This window comes from Oreochromis niloticus, linkage group LG17 (assembly GCF_001858045.2).
Source record: "Oreochromis niloticus isolate F11D_XX linkage group LG17, O_niloticus_UMD_NMBU, whole genome shotgun sequence".
Classification (NCBI taxonomy): Eukaryota; Metazoa; Chordata; class Actinopteri; order Cichliformes; family Cichlidae; genus Oreochromis; species Oreochromis niloticus.
Window position 1 is genome coordinate 14,235,190 of NC_031981.2, and position 12,339 is coordinate 14,247,528.

General features: G+C 39.1%; 1 long non-coding RNA gene across 1 annotated transcript; it reads left to right on the plus strand.

Annotated features, from left to right (window-relative positions):
- Positions 1 to 1,559: 1,559 nt before the first annotated feature.
- LOC109195096 (uncharacterized) lies at positions 1,560 to 3,643 on the plus strand. Its single transcript, XR_002056772.2, has 5 exons — positions 1,560 to 2,078; positions 2,207 to 2,339; positions 2,463 to 2,557; positions 2,761 to 2,931; positions 3,025 to 3,643. It is a non-coding gene; the product is annotated as an uncharacterized LOC109195096 (long non-coding RNA).
- Positions 3,644 to 12,339: the final 8,696 nt, after the last annotated feature.

The window sequence follows — 12,339 nt, forward strand, 5'->3', positions numbered from 1 at the left end:
ATTTTTCTGTGTATTTTAGCCCTGTGTTTTCCTTGGTCTGTGTTGCAATCTCCCTCATTCTGCACAGTGTGTTTTGTCTGCCAGCCTGCCTGCATAGTTTATTTGTAATTTCAGTTTAGTTATTTTTGGTGTTCAGCAATAAAGCTGTTTGAGTGCACTTTTCGGCTCCTGGAGTCTGTACTTTGGGTCCACCATTCCTGTCTCCCGCACACAGTACATGATAGGAGGAATGTTGTCTCATTTCACTGTGTACTGTACCACTGCACACGGTTAGAATGAGAAAGTCACTTGACTTCACTTGACTTGAATTCTGTTTACATTAATCTATCAGATAAATTGTGTATGATAATGCTTGGTGTATACTTTCAGCCACAACAGTAGAAAGTAAGGAAGGAATTTCACTGAAATTGCAGTTTGCATTTTTTTTATATTACAAAATTTGAACATATACAGTTAACAAAGCCTGTATAAAAATCTGTTATATTTGATCTCACATTGATAGTCAATACGCACACTCTGTTTTTATCACTTTAACTTTCATTATTTAATCATCTGATATAATAAAGTCAAATGTACAGTAATAAATATTATAAAATCAGATGAAAATGTAGCTGACACTGTATTTATTACTGTGTGGTCAACCAAAACTCTTCATACTGTTATCCATATATGAGGCCTTTATTAAAAGAATGAAAAGATAATGAAAGAAACTGTTTAAAACCCTTTAAACCCTAACCCATCACCGGTGACGGTTAGCATTTATAGCAAGGGTGGGCAACTCCAGGCCTCGAGGGCCGGTGACCTGCAGGTTTTAGATCTCACTCTGGGTCAACACACCTGAATCAAATGATTAGTTCATTACCAGGCCTCTGGAGAACTTCAAGACATGTTCAGGAGGTAATTTAGCCATTTAAATCAGCTGTGTTAGATCAAAGATACATCTAAAACCTGGACGCTGGCCCTTGAGGCCTGGAGTTGCCCACCCCTGGTTTAAAGGGTAAATTAGGTTAGGGTTTAAAGCAGGGGTCTCGAACTCCGGGCCTCGAGGGCTGGTGTCCTGCAGGTTTTAGATCTCACCCTGGGTCAACACACCTGAATCAAATGATTAGTTCATTACCAGGCCTCTGGAGAACTTCAAGACATGTTGAGGAGGTCATTTAGCCATTTAAATCAGCTGTGTTGGATCAAGGACACATCTAAAACCTGCAGGACACTGGCCCTTGAGGCCTGGAGTTCGAGACCCCTGGTTTAAAGGGTTAATTGATATGAAATGATTGAATTATATGAAATATTATGGCTTTGTCTGCCAGAGTGTTTTTCTGTAAACTACTTTGAACTACTGGCAGTCAGTGATGTCAACTCATTACGGTGACATTTTTGATTTTAAAAGTTTTCCGAAATTAAAAAAGAAAGATTTAGGAGATCAAGGTAAGTAAAAAAAAAAAAATCCTGGTAAAATCCCCCAAATAACAGAATGTACAATTCTAAAAATGTCAAAACTGTGTGAATTATTTTTAGAGCGTTTCAGTCCTGTGTTTGATTGAAAAGAGCAAAAATACAACATGTCTAATCAAAGAAAGGTTGCAGGTGCACTTTGTCTTTTGGTGAAATAATGTAATAAGTTTATTCTTGGACTCAACAGTAAAAACAGACCAACAAGTGTCATCAAGATCTAAGACTTAGTAGACCTAGTATCGACTCGCACTAATCCGTTTTTTAATCCCAGAATAAACTTGTGATCATTTAAGCAATAGCAATTTCCTCAAATTCTTTGCCATCAAAATGCTTCCAGTCCTGATGTCGGGGACTCTTTTTCACCACTGTGTTGGTGTCGTTTATAGATTGTAAGACCAGGACTGCTAAAAGAAAGGCCAGTCCTGAAAAGAAGACCCCAATAAAAAGGAGGAGGGTCGCTGAGCAGGCTGGTCCTTCCAGCAGCTCAGATGTGGTCAAAGGAGTAAAGCGCAAGGTTGAGCAAGATGGAGAGGGCACAACGAACCAAGCAAAGAAGGCTAAACTGCTTGACCATATGAGCGGTGACAAGGAGCAAGCATCTTCCTCGCTGGACACTGGTAAAGGTAGGCTAATTAGTTGAGTGAGGGGTAGATTAAGTGTGGTTGCTAGGTTTAAGATATTGGTTTTTGGGAGATATTTGTGTCTATCATCCAGTGAACTGATGTGCTTTTGATGTTTTCCACATCTCCAGACTGTAGTTTGAACAACAAACAGGTGTATCCGAGAAATGGTAAAAGAAAGGCCGCGGGAGACAACAGAGAGTCACCCAAGAAAAAAAAAAAGGAATGTGGACCAGGACAAAAAATCAGTGGCTGACCAAAAATGTAAGTACCAAGCAGCCTGGATTTTATATTCAGGGGAAGGGCAAAAAGAACATTTAGGCTACAGAAGAGAGTCATTTGTGTCACAGCTGTAGTGAAACAAAATTTGCTATTTTGTCTGTTTAGGTGAATTCGAAGCCAAATATGTGGAGGAGCACCAGCTCGGAGAAGGAGGCTGCGGAGCAGTGTTTGTTGGCTACCGGACAGAAGATAATTTTCCAGTAAGTGTTCAGATGATGGTAGTAAGACAGGCTCAGATGTGCCTCGTGTTCGCATCATTGACTTTGGACTGAGCTGCTTTGTTAAGCAGCGATCACTGTATCGCATCTTCTATGGTAACATATTCTGCTCCTGCTTTTCACAGATTTAACAATTTGTGTCTTTTGTTTTAGAAGAAATTGCAATTGTGTCTTTTTTTTATTAGATACTGTTGTTCACACCCCTCCCGAGTGGTACAGGAGGAGCTGCTACAGGTGTGGACCCACCACGGTGTGGCAAATGGGAGTGGTGCTGTATGAAGCGGTTCATGCACGGGACTTCAATACCGAGAGGTTCCTCAGAAAGAAACTGAGCATCAAAGAGCGTCTGTCCACAAGTAAGAAAACTTCACACTTCCAGATTCACTGATGCTTTGGATGACTAGAACTATCATCTTTATCTTTTTTATCCTTTCTTTTTTATCCTCCAGCACCCAACCCTGGAGGAGCTCCAGCTTCACCCCTGGCTGAGATAAGCCTGTATCATACAAACACACAATTCACACCTTATCATGCAACTGTGATGTATCACATTTCTTTTTTCTGTTTGACAGGAATAGATAGAATGGGTCCATTTTTTAAAAATCTAAATTTTGCTTTCTTGGAGTTCCTGTAACACCCCCCCCCAGCCATCCCAGGAGAGGGGATCTCTCTTTGAATGGGCTTTCCCAAGGTTTATTCCCATCGATCTGGCCCCCTCGTCTTCCTCGTCTTCATAGAGAGCTTGGGCTGGGTCAGGAGCTCCATCAAAACATCAAAAGGTCCTGTGGATAATTACTCCTATTTGTAACTTTACACAACAGAAAGTTTGCTGTCACACTGTTTATAACAGGTTGGGTTTTGTCCTCTGAGTTGAACCTTTGGTTGCAGTTTATTGAAGAATTTCCTCTGAAGTAGCTGTTGATGAAGATTTAAAGTCCTGCTTAGTCACAAAAATGGGCTTTAGTTAATGTTTCTGACATGTCTGCCTCAGTGCAGCAGTAGAAGATCTGGCACAGGAAACCAGATGATGAAAGAAGGGTAGGAGTGTATATACACTACAAGTAAATATAACATGGCCAATATTAAAGTTAGTATTATATTAATCATGATTAGTTATTACAGCAGTGAGCTTGAACTCTGTGTCAAATACTGAGCTTCAGTAAAGATTCAAGTTGCAGTTATTTATATTTCCTATCACCTTAAATCTTCACTCAAAGACAGGTATCTTTGACAGTGTGTATATATAGATGTATCATATATATATATATATATATATATATATATATATATATATATATATATATATATATATATATATATATATATATATATGTAAGAGACAAATATTGTTCTTTCATTATGTTGGCCAGAGATGGGCAGTAACGCGTTACTTGTAACGCATTACTGTAATCTGATTACTTTTTTCAAGTAACGAGTAATGTAAGGGATTACTATTGCAAAAACGGTAATTAGATTACCGTTACTTTCCCGTAGGAACGCTGCGTTACTGCGTCACTAAAACCGTGATTTTTTGCGAGAATGTCTCATGACAGTGACGTAAGCGAGTGCGACGTTCATGACAACAGCTGTGTGCAGATCAACAATGGATAATATATCGAGTGCGGGAGAGAGTATGAGCGTGCAGCGTTTAAAGCGTGGAAGTACTGACCTTACTTTGAGTTTGATTCCATAAAAAGTGACAAAAACATTAGTGTCCATTGTGCGTGGGAAGAAAACTTCTTTTTACAGCGAAAAAACCCCTAAACTTCCAAGCAAGCAGCGAGTGCGCTATGACATAATGTGAAACTCACATGCCGTTTCTCAGTTCTCAAGTACGTGACTCACGTACTTGAGAATTGAGAAACGGCCTTTGTCTGAGTTTCGGACGAAATGCATTCTGGGATATTTAGCTATCCCAGCTAAATATCCCAGAATGCTTAATATATATAATATACATATGTATACATATGTATATTTAGTGTGTACATGTGTGTGTGTACATGTCTAAATAGGAATAGTAGTGGTACAATAGCTATATCAAGCGATATAGTTTATGTCTTCCATATTTCCAACCATATCCATAATCACATACTGTGTATGCTACCATTGTATATAGTGTATTGTCTTACTTTTTTCATTGATTGTACTTATTTGTATTTTCTTTGTATTTCCTTCTGATATCTGTACCTGAGCTGACGTGACGCAAAAATTTCCCCGTCGTGGGATCAATAAAGTCTTATCTTATCTTATCTTATCTTATCTTAGCTGTACCAAGTCCACACAAGTCACCACCGATGCATGCTCGATAAAACGGGCGCAGCGAGAACACATCCGGGACTTTTTCGCGTTCTCGGTTTGATGCGTACTTCGAATTGGAACAGTACTTGGTCTCCGACTGATGACGTATCACGAGTACACGAGAACGCAAGTACGCACAAGTAGGCATATTGAGAAACGGCCACAGAGAAACTCGCGGATTCTTCCACTGACCGCCGCGGCACACCTGCACCAGGGTAAACCTCCGCCTACCCTACTCCTGCTTTACAGGTGAAAATAGAGCAACAGGACCGCTGAGTCTTTGATTTTATTTATTTTCTGCTGTGTTTTACTTGCATCTATTTGAAAGAGTGAGTGTAAACACAAAAAAATATTTTATTTTATGTGCTGGAATGTGCAGAAAATAGGTTTAAATGTTAAACAAATTTCTTCCAGTCAGAGAATGTTGCATATAATTAAGTTTTTGCTTGATGCATAAAGTTAAAAGATTTAAAGTTTTAAAAAGAGACGTTTCCATTTTGTATGATTGGATTATGCAGAAAAAGTAGAATTGGGCTGAAAGATCTATCACTTTATCACCTATTCAGGTTGTAAATCGTGTTTTTAAAAAGTAACTAAGTAACTAAGTAATTAATTACTTTTGAAAATAAGTAATCAGTAAAGTAACGGGATTACTTTTGGGGGGAAGTAATCAGTAATTAGTAACTGATTACTTTTTTCAAGTAACTTGACCAACACTGATGTTGACATTACTAAATTTGGCTCAATGCTTACATATATGTGTAAAATGAAAATTTACGAGCTGTGATAACTGTTTCTGATAAAATGAAGAGTAGACTGATATATTAAATATTCCTTTATTGGGTGAGAAAATCATACCGTGTCATAACTGCTTTAAGTCATACAGAGTAGATATCAGCCTTGGCTGACTTCTGCTAAATGGGTCAAACTGGGCAGAAAGTATACAAACACATAACATCCTTATAGAATATGATGTAACACTATAGATCAACTTACCTCAGAATACATAAAGCATACAAACAATTACAGCAATATGATGCAACAAACACAGCAGTACTACTTATTCAAAATACTCAAAGCTTCATAGAACTGAAAAAAACATGCACATTTATTTTTAAGTCCATTCTGCTGCTGATACATAGTTTATGTTTCTGAATATTAAACTTGGTACTGCCTTTCATAGTGTTTAACTTGAAGGCCCTGAGTACTTTCTCCCACACTGAAAACACTGGAATGATCAAATTATTTGAGTTTGTCCTGGTGGATCATCAGGGGTGCAAAGCCTCACAGGTGATGTGCAGCAGTGGGTCCCTCAGTCTGTCCTCACTCTGGACACTTGCAGTTGTCACACATGGAAATCACATGTGTGATAAGCTGCAGGATTCAAACACAAGTGTAACTTATAAATACATGTTCATATTTTATTACACAATCAGAGAGAAAGAAAAAGAGAGAGAGTGCGGGACAGACAGACAGGTGACAGTCTCAGGTGAGAATGACCCAAGAATGTGATGATTTTATGGATAATTAAAGTCAGTCATATATCCACAAACACAACAGGCTGAAAGTCAGTGATGCTGCTCGGTTTGCAGTACTGAATATCACGGCACAAGCAGGATTCACTGCACTGTTAATGTTAGCTATGTTATATTGCTGCCTCTGTTCGGTGGTGTCGAGCCAAACGGACTTTAACGTGTGTTTGAACGAGCTGACGGTTCACTCGTTAAGCTGAAAGAAAGATGCTTTAATCACAGGAGTCACACATGTGTCCACTGCAACATCTGGGAACTCTTCTTGTTTAGCACTCGTAATAACACAAACACTAAATCCTCCTTCTCTTGTGCTGTTTTGTAGCAGTGTATACACCTGAGACTGTCACCTGTCTGTCTGTCCTGCACTCTCTCTCTCTGTTTCTTTCTCTCTGATTGTGTAATAAAAGTATGAACATGTATTTATAAGTTACACTTGTGTTTGAATCCTGCAGCTTATCACACATTTGATTTCCATGTGTGACAACTGCAAGTGTCCAGAGTGAGGACAGACTGAGGGACCCACTGTTGCACATCATCTGTGAGGCTTTGCACGCCCGATGATCCACCAGGACAAACTCAGCAGTGTGTGAGGAAGAGGAGGAGGAAGAGCCAGCAGCAGCTGACAGATGGAGAGAATAGACAGACTGTTCCCTGTTTGTGAAGGACTGCTAGAAAAGTTTTTAAAAAACTAATTGTCTGTCCTGAATCAGTCTTATTAGGTAATGTTCAAATAATTTGATCATTCCAGTGCTTTCAGTGTGGGAGAAAGTACTCAGGGCCTTCAAGTTACACACTATGAAAGGCAGCAACAAGTTTAATGTCCAGAAACCTAAAGTATGTATCAGCAGCAGAATGGAGCTAAAAATAAATGTTTGTTTCAGTTCTATGAAGCTTTGAGTATTTTGGATTAGTAGTACTGCTGTGTTTGTTGCATCATATTGTTGTAATTGTTTATATGCTTTATATATTCTGAGGTAAGTTGATCTATAGTGTTACATCATATTCTATAAGGATGTTATGTGTTTGTATAGTTTCTGCCCAGTTTGACCCATTTAGCAGAAGTCAGCCTGTTTAAGGCTCTGATATCTATTCTGTATGACTTAAAGCAGTTATGACATGGTCTGATTTTTTCACCCAATAAAGGAATATTTCATATATCAGTCTGATCTTCATTCTATCAGAAACAGTTATCACAGCTCGTACATTTTCTTTTTACACATATATATAAGCATTGAGCCAAATTTAGTAATGCCAACATATTGAAAGAACAATGTTTGTCTCTTATATATAATACATCTGTATATACACTGTCAGAGATACTTGTCTTTGAGTGAAGATTTAAGGTGATAGGAAATATAAATAACTGCTACTTGCGTCTTTGACCCAGAGTTCAAGCTCATATATATATATATATATTATCTTAACATTACCACAGTGAGATGACTTTAGTCTCATGAATAACATTAGCTAATTATTATTTACTAACTAATCTTGAAATGACTGTTCAGTACAGGAATGAAGCCCAACTATCATGTTTTACAGTCCTGTGGTCTCAACTAATCAAAGTGATGTCATGACAAAAATGAATGACCAACAAAACATTTTTTCTCCTTCATTTCTGTCACGCAAAGCTGTATGAAACATTTCTCGCGGTTAGTATCATGGTTGCTAGGCAACCTGAACAGCACGACGAAGGCTAGACCGTCCCATTTCACAAGCCTCTCACTTCCGCACTTCCCGTACTTGTAGTACGCCAGGGGTGTCCAAACTTTTTTCGCTGAGGGCCACATACATAAAAATATAGGAGGGGCTGGGCCACTTACTAGAAATTAGGTATATAACCTTAACTTTACTGTATTAAAAATCATTTAAAAGTGGTCAAATGTGTTATATTGTTGAATATAATTAAAGACAAAACTGCCTTCATCACAGCTTTCCATAAATGGATCTTTATTGATTTATTCAGAAAAAGCTTTGGTAGCTCATTCTCAGAACAGCAGCCTCAGATTTCTTCTTAGAGGGAATATTTACAGCACAGAGAAAAAACAATAAAGGGGAAAATGGGACGGGTACATTTCAAGTTTGTTATTTAAGTTATTAGGCTTAGCAACACACCTATTAACGTTCGTTTGAAACGGTTATCAACATTAACAGACTGAACTGGACTTAATAACAGGAGTGCATATAATTTTAGTCAATTATTCTGGTGAGTATCAGCTGCGCTGGGTATGTAAATCGGGCCATCCAGCTGCGGTGCTGATCGTGGCAAAAATCCGGACAAATGTCACTTGACCAAGGAGCAAATCTGCATCAGATGAGATCAGCTGACTTGCGTGTGCGTGCGCTGTGCACAGCGGTGTTTACTCTGTGTGTTAACAAGAAAAACGCATATAAGAAAGCGGTGCGCAAAAGCAGGGTAGTGACAGAATTGATGCGCATTATTGATATTTGAAGCATGTGTACCTGCACATTAACACACGGGTACTGTGGAAGATATTTTTACTCACCTAAAGTGCTCGTGCTCTCGTCCACTCCCCGCAAAGAAATTAGCAGCTGTGCGGCGTCTGTGGCATCGGTGCTCTCATCACATGCGATGGAGTAAAAATCAAAAGCACAGCTTTATCACACAGTTGCAGTTTAATGTTGGCTGACGAGTCTGACGTTGTTGAAGTCCTGCACTTTTTCCGGGCGCATTATTTCGGTGACTTTAATGAGGCAGTGTTTTATGAGGTCTCCATCTGAAAAAGGCTTGCCGTGTCTTGCGATGAGTTGGGCGACCTCATAGCTGCTATCGGAGCCCTTTCCTGGACAATTTGAGCACGAAAAAAAAATACTGTTGCTGACCCCGCAGGAGAGCTAGCATTTGCTTTAATTTCTGCTCTCGCTCAGCACCAGTGTAGGATGCATAGGCCTGATGTTTGGTTTCATAATGACGTCGTAAATTATACTCTTTCATAACTGCCACAGTTTCAGCGCAGATCAAACAGATACACTTCCCCATGAATTCTTTGAAGAAATATTCACTCTCCCACCTTGTCTGAAATTTTCTGCATTCACTTTTTATCTTTCGCTTCTTTGGTTCTGCCATGTTTAGTAACTTGAGAGTAAATTTCTTCTGTGATTGTCCTTTTTGGTGGAGCAACTGCCTTGATCAACAGCAGCTCCCCCTGGTGTTAAAACTAAGAAGTGCAATACACTCAAGCAAAAGTTGGAGTGCGGGCCATATTCTATTCAATTTATAAAATTACTTGCGGGCCAATTAAAAGTGGCCGGACTTTGGACATGCCTGTAGTACGCGTAGTGTGCGTACTTCAAGCGTGCATACCCGGGACACAGCCGAAGTTTTGGGACACAGCTGTTGAATTGGGACAGCCTTCGTCGCGTCGCTGTGACGTAATCGGCCTTAAAATGCGGCCTTTAACGCTGCAGACTCTGAATTGTTATAGTCCTTTTTTTCCGAAAGTGATGCTTAACGAACCCGAAAATATAGCTAGCGCTTCACTTCTGCGTCTGTCGCACTTGTTTCTACGTTACGTTCACGTCCCTACGCAATTCTGAAGTCTCGAAGACGACTGACGAAGGGGGCGGGGCCAATGCGTCATCAAAGCTTTGATTTCAGATCAAAGGCGTTGTGAGATCAAAGGCTATAAAACCCTTAAATAGGGCTTGCAACAGACAAAAACTCAGTTTCACTGACACAAACAATTTCACAAGCGCACAACTTATTAGTATTGCTATATCTTTCGAAAGAAAATTATGTCTAGAATACAGAGACCCCAATTAACTAAACCCTATTGGGATAAATTTCAAGCCTCATTGGCTCCCAGAGAAGTAGTTACATTTAAGAACATTTACGAGATAAATTATCGTCTACCGGAGGCAAGGGAGCAAAATAAGACGACAAAGTACATGATAGAGGAAACGAAATTAGAAAAGGCAGCTAAACTGCAAAAAAGAAAGGAAATTGAAGCCCAGGTTTGGGAGAAGGCTGATAAGTTGCAGTTTAACAGGAATGCCTGTGTTAAAAATTTTCATAAAGTTATATATGGCGCTAAGGTTTTAAATGAAAACGATAAGCTTATCGAGTTAAAAAAAGAAATGGCGCAAGCGAGAAAAGAGCAAGAGAAAAAATTTAATAACAAGGTGGAAGATAGACTTGAGGAAGCACAGAAAAGGGAGCAAGAGAAAGCCCAAAAGAAAATTCTAATAAAGAGGGCTTTCAATAAGGCTCAAAGAGACCAAATAAAAGATAATGAACGGAGAAGGCAGTTAGAAAAACAACTCAAAAGTCAGGAGCAAGAATTAAGGCAGCAGCAGGAGGAAAAATATAAACAAGACTTACAATTGCAGGCAGTAAAAATGTCACAAGCCAAAAGTAAAGCCTTGAAAGAACTGCATGAACAGCTTGAAGTGAAAAAGAAAGAAAGAAAAATAAATGAAGAGAAACTTCAAGCTGAGGAAATACACAGACAGAATGTTTGTCCAGTCACAGATAATAGAAAGATTCATGATCCACTGAAAAATATAAAAAAACAGCAGATGTTATCAGAAATTGCTGTAAAAAAACTGGCAGATACTAACAAAGAAAAAGCTGCCAAACAAAGTCTTTTAGAAGAAAAAAGACAAAAAGAATCTGATGACAAGGAAGTGGAAAATGAAAAAAAGAAAATTATCCTCAAGCAAAAACGTCTTGAAATGTTAAAATCTGTTGCAGAGGATAATTTGGCCATAGTTAAACAAAAAGCCCAAGACAAACTGGAGAAACAACAGGCTGAGAAAAAACTGACAGAAGCAAATTTTGTCATTGATAAAATGAATGAAATTAATTGTTTAATTGCACGGCGAAAGAGAAGGGAGGATGCAATTAAAAACTTAAATGAAAACTTTTCTTTAGTTCAGGAAAACCAAAAAATTGCTGAACAAAAGAAACAGTCAGAGACCGAGGAGGCGGTTAAAGCCTTAAAAAACGAGAGGGTGAAAAGGGAAAGGCTTCAGCGGTATATTGTGGCAGAGCTGCCAAAAATTGATAAAAAACATCAACCAGCTATTTTAAGGACAAGTCTGGGAGGGCATGGCTTCTTCCTAGATGGAGAAGAATACACCCAATATCCACACAAAACGGAAAAACCGCTCCTCAGCTACACGACTGCACAGACTCGTCAGATCAAATTAAAGCAAGAGCTTGACAGTCTGGACAGCAAACCGGCAGGAATGGAAAATATTTACCTTCCAAAACTCCAAAGGCCGACTACAAGACCCTTTGCCGTAAAGGAGTTTGTTGGGGAAATAGTCACTCAGCCTGTACCTCCCAACAAACACCAAATACCATTTCCAAATATCACTCCACTTACACCTATTGAAAAATCAACAAAGAAAGTCCCAGAAGTACCACCACCTCTTTATAAAAATATTAACCAGCTTAAAACTCCTGTCCTTCCACCAATTAACAAAAGATAAACCTTTATTAGTCCCACACATAGGAAATTTGTTGGGTCACGGCAGAAAGTTGACAGTGCAAAGTAAAAAGCAGCAGAATTAAGAAAAACAATGGACTAAAATAAGATAAAAAGAATAACATGCAACACAAAAAAAGAATAAAATACTACGTTTTGTTAAAAAAATTACATCCATCAAGTAAGTGCCTGTTGTGGAAAGAGACAACCCAACCAGCCGCGGCAAATGGCTGCCCCTCCTGAGCCTGGTTTTGCTGGAGGTTTCTCTCCATTAAAAGAGAGTTTTTCCTCCCCACTGTCGCCTAGTGCTTGCTCACAGGGGGTCACCTGATTGTTGGAGTTCTCTCTCTGACATTATCTTTACCATCAGGCCAATTCCTTTCCCCTACTCTTTCATTTGACAATTCTTAATCGGTAACCTGCCCAGGGTTTCCAACTCTGGACAGGTTACCGATTAGATACGGGAAAGGACACCATTATT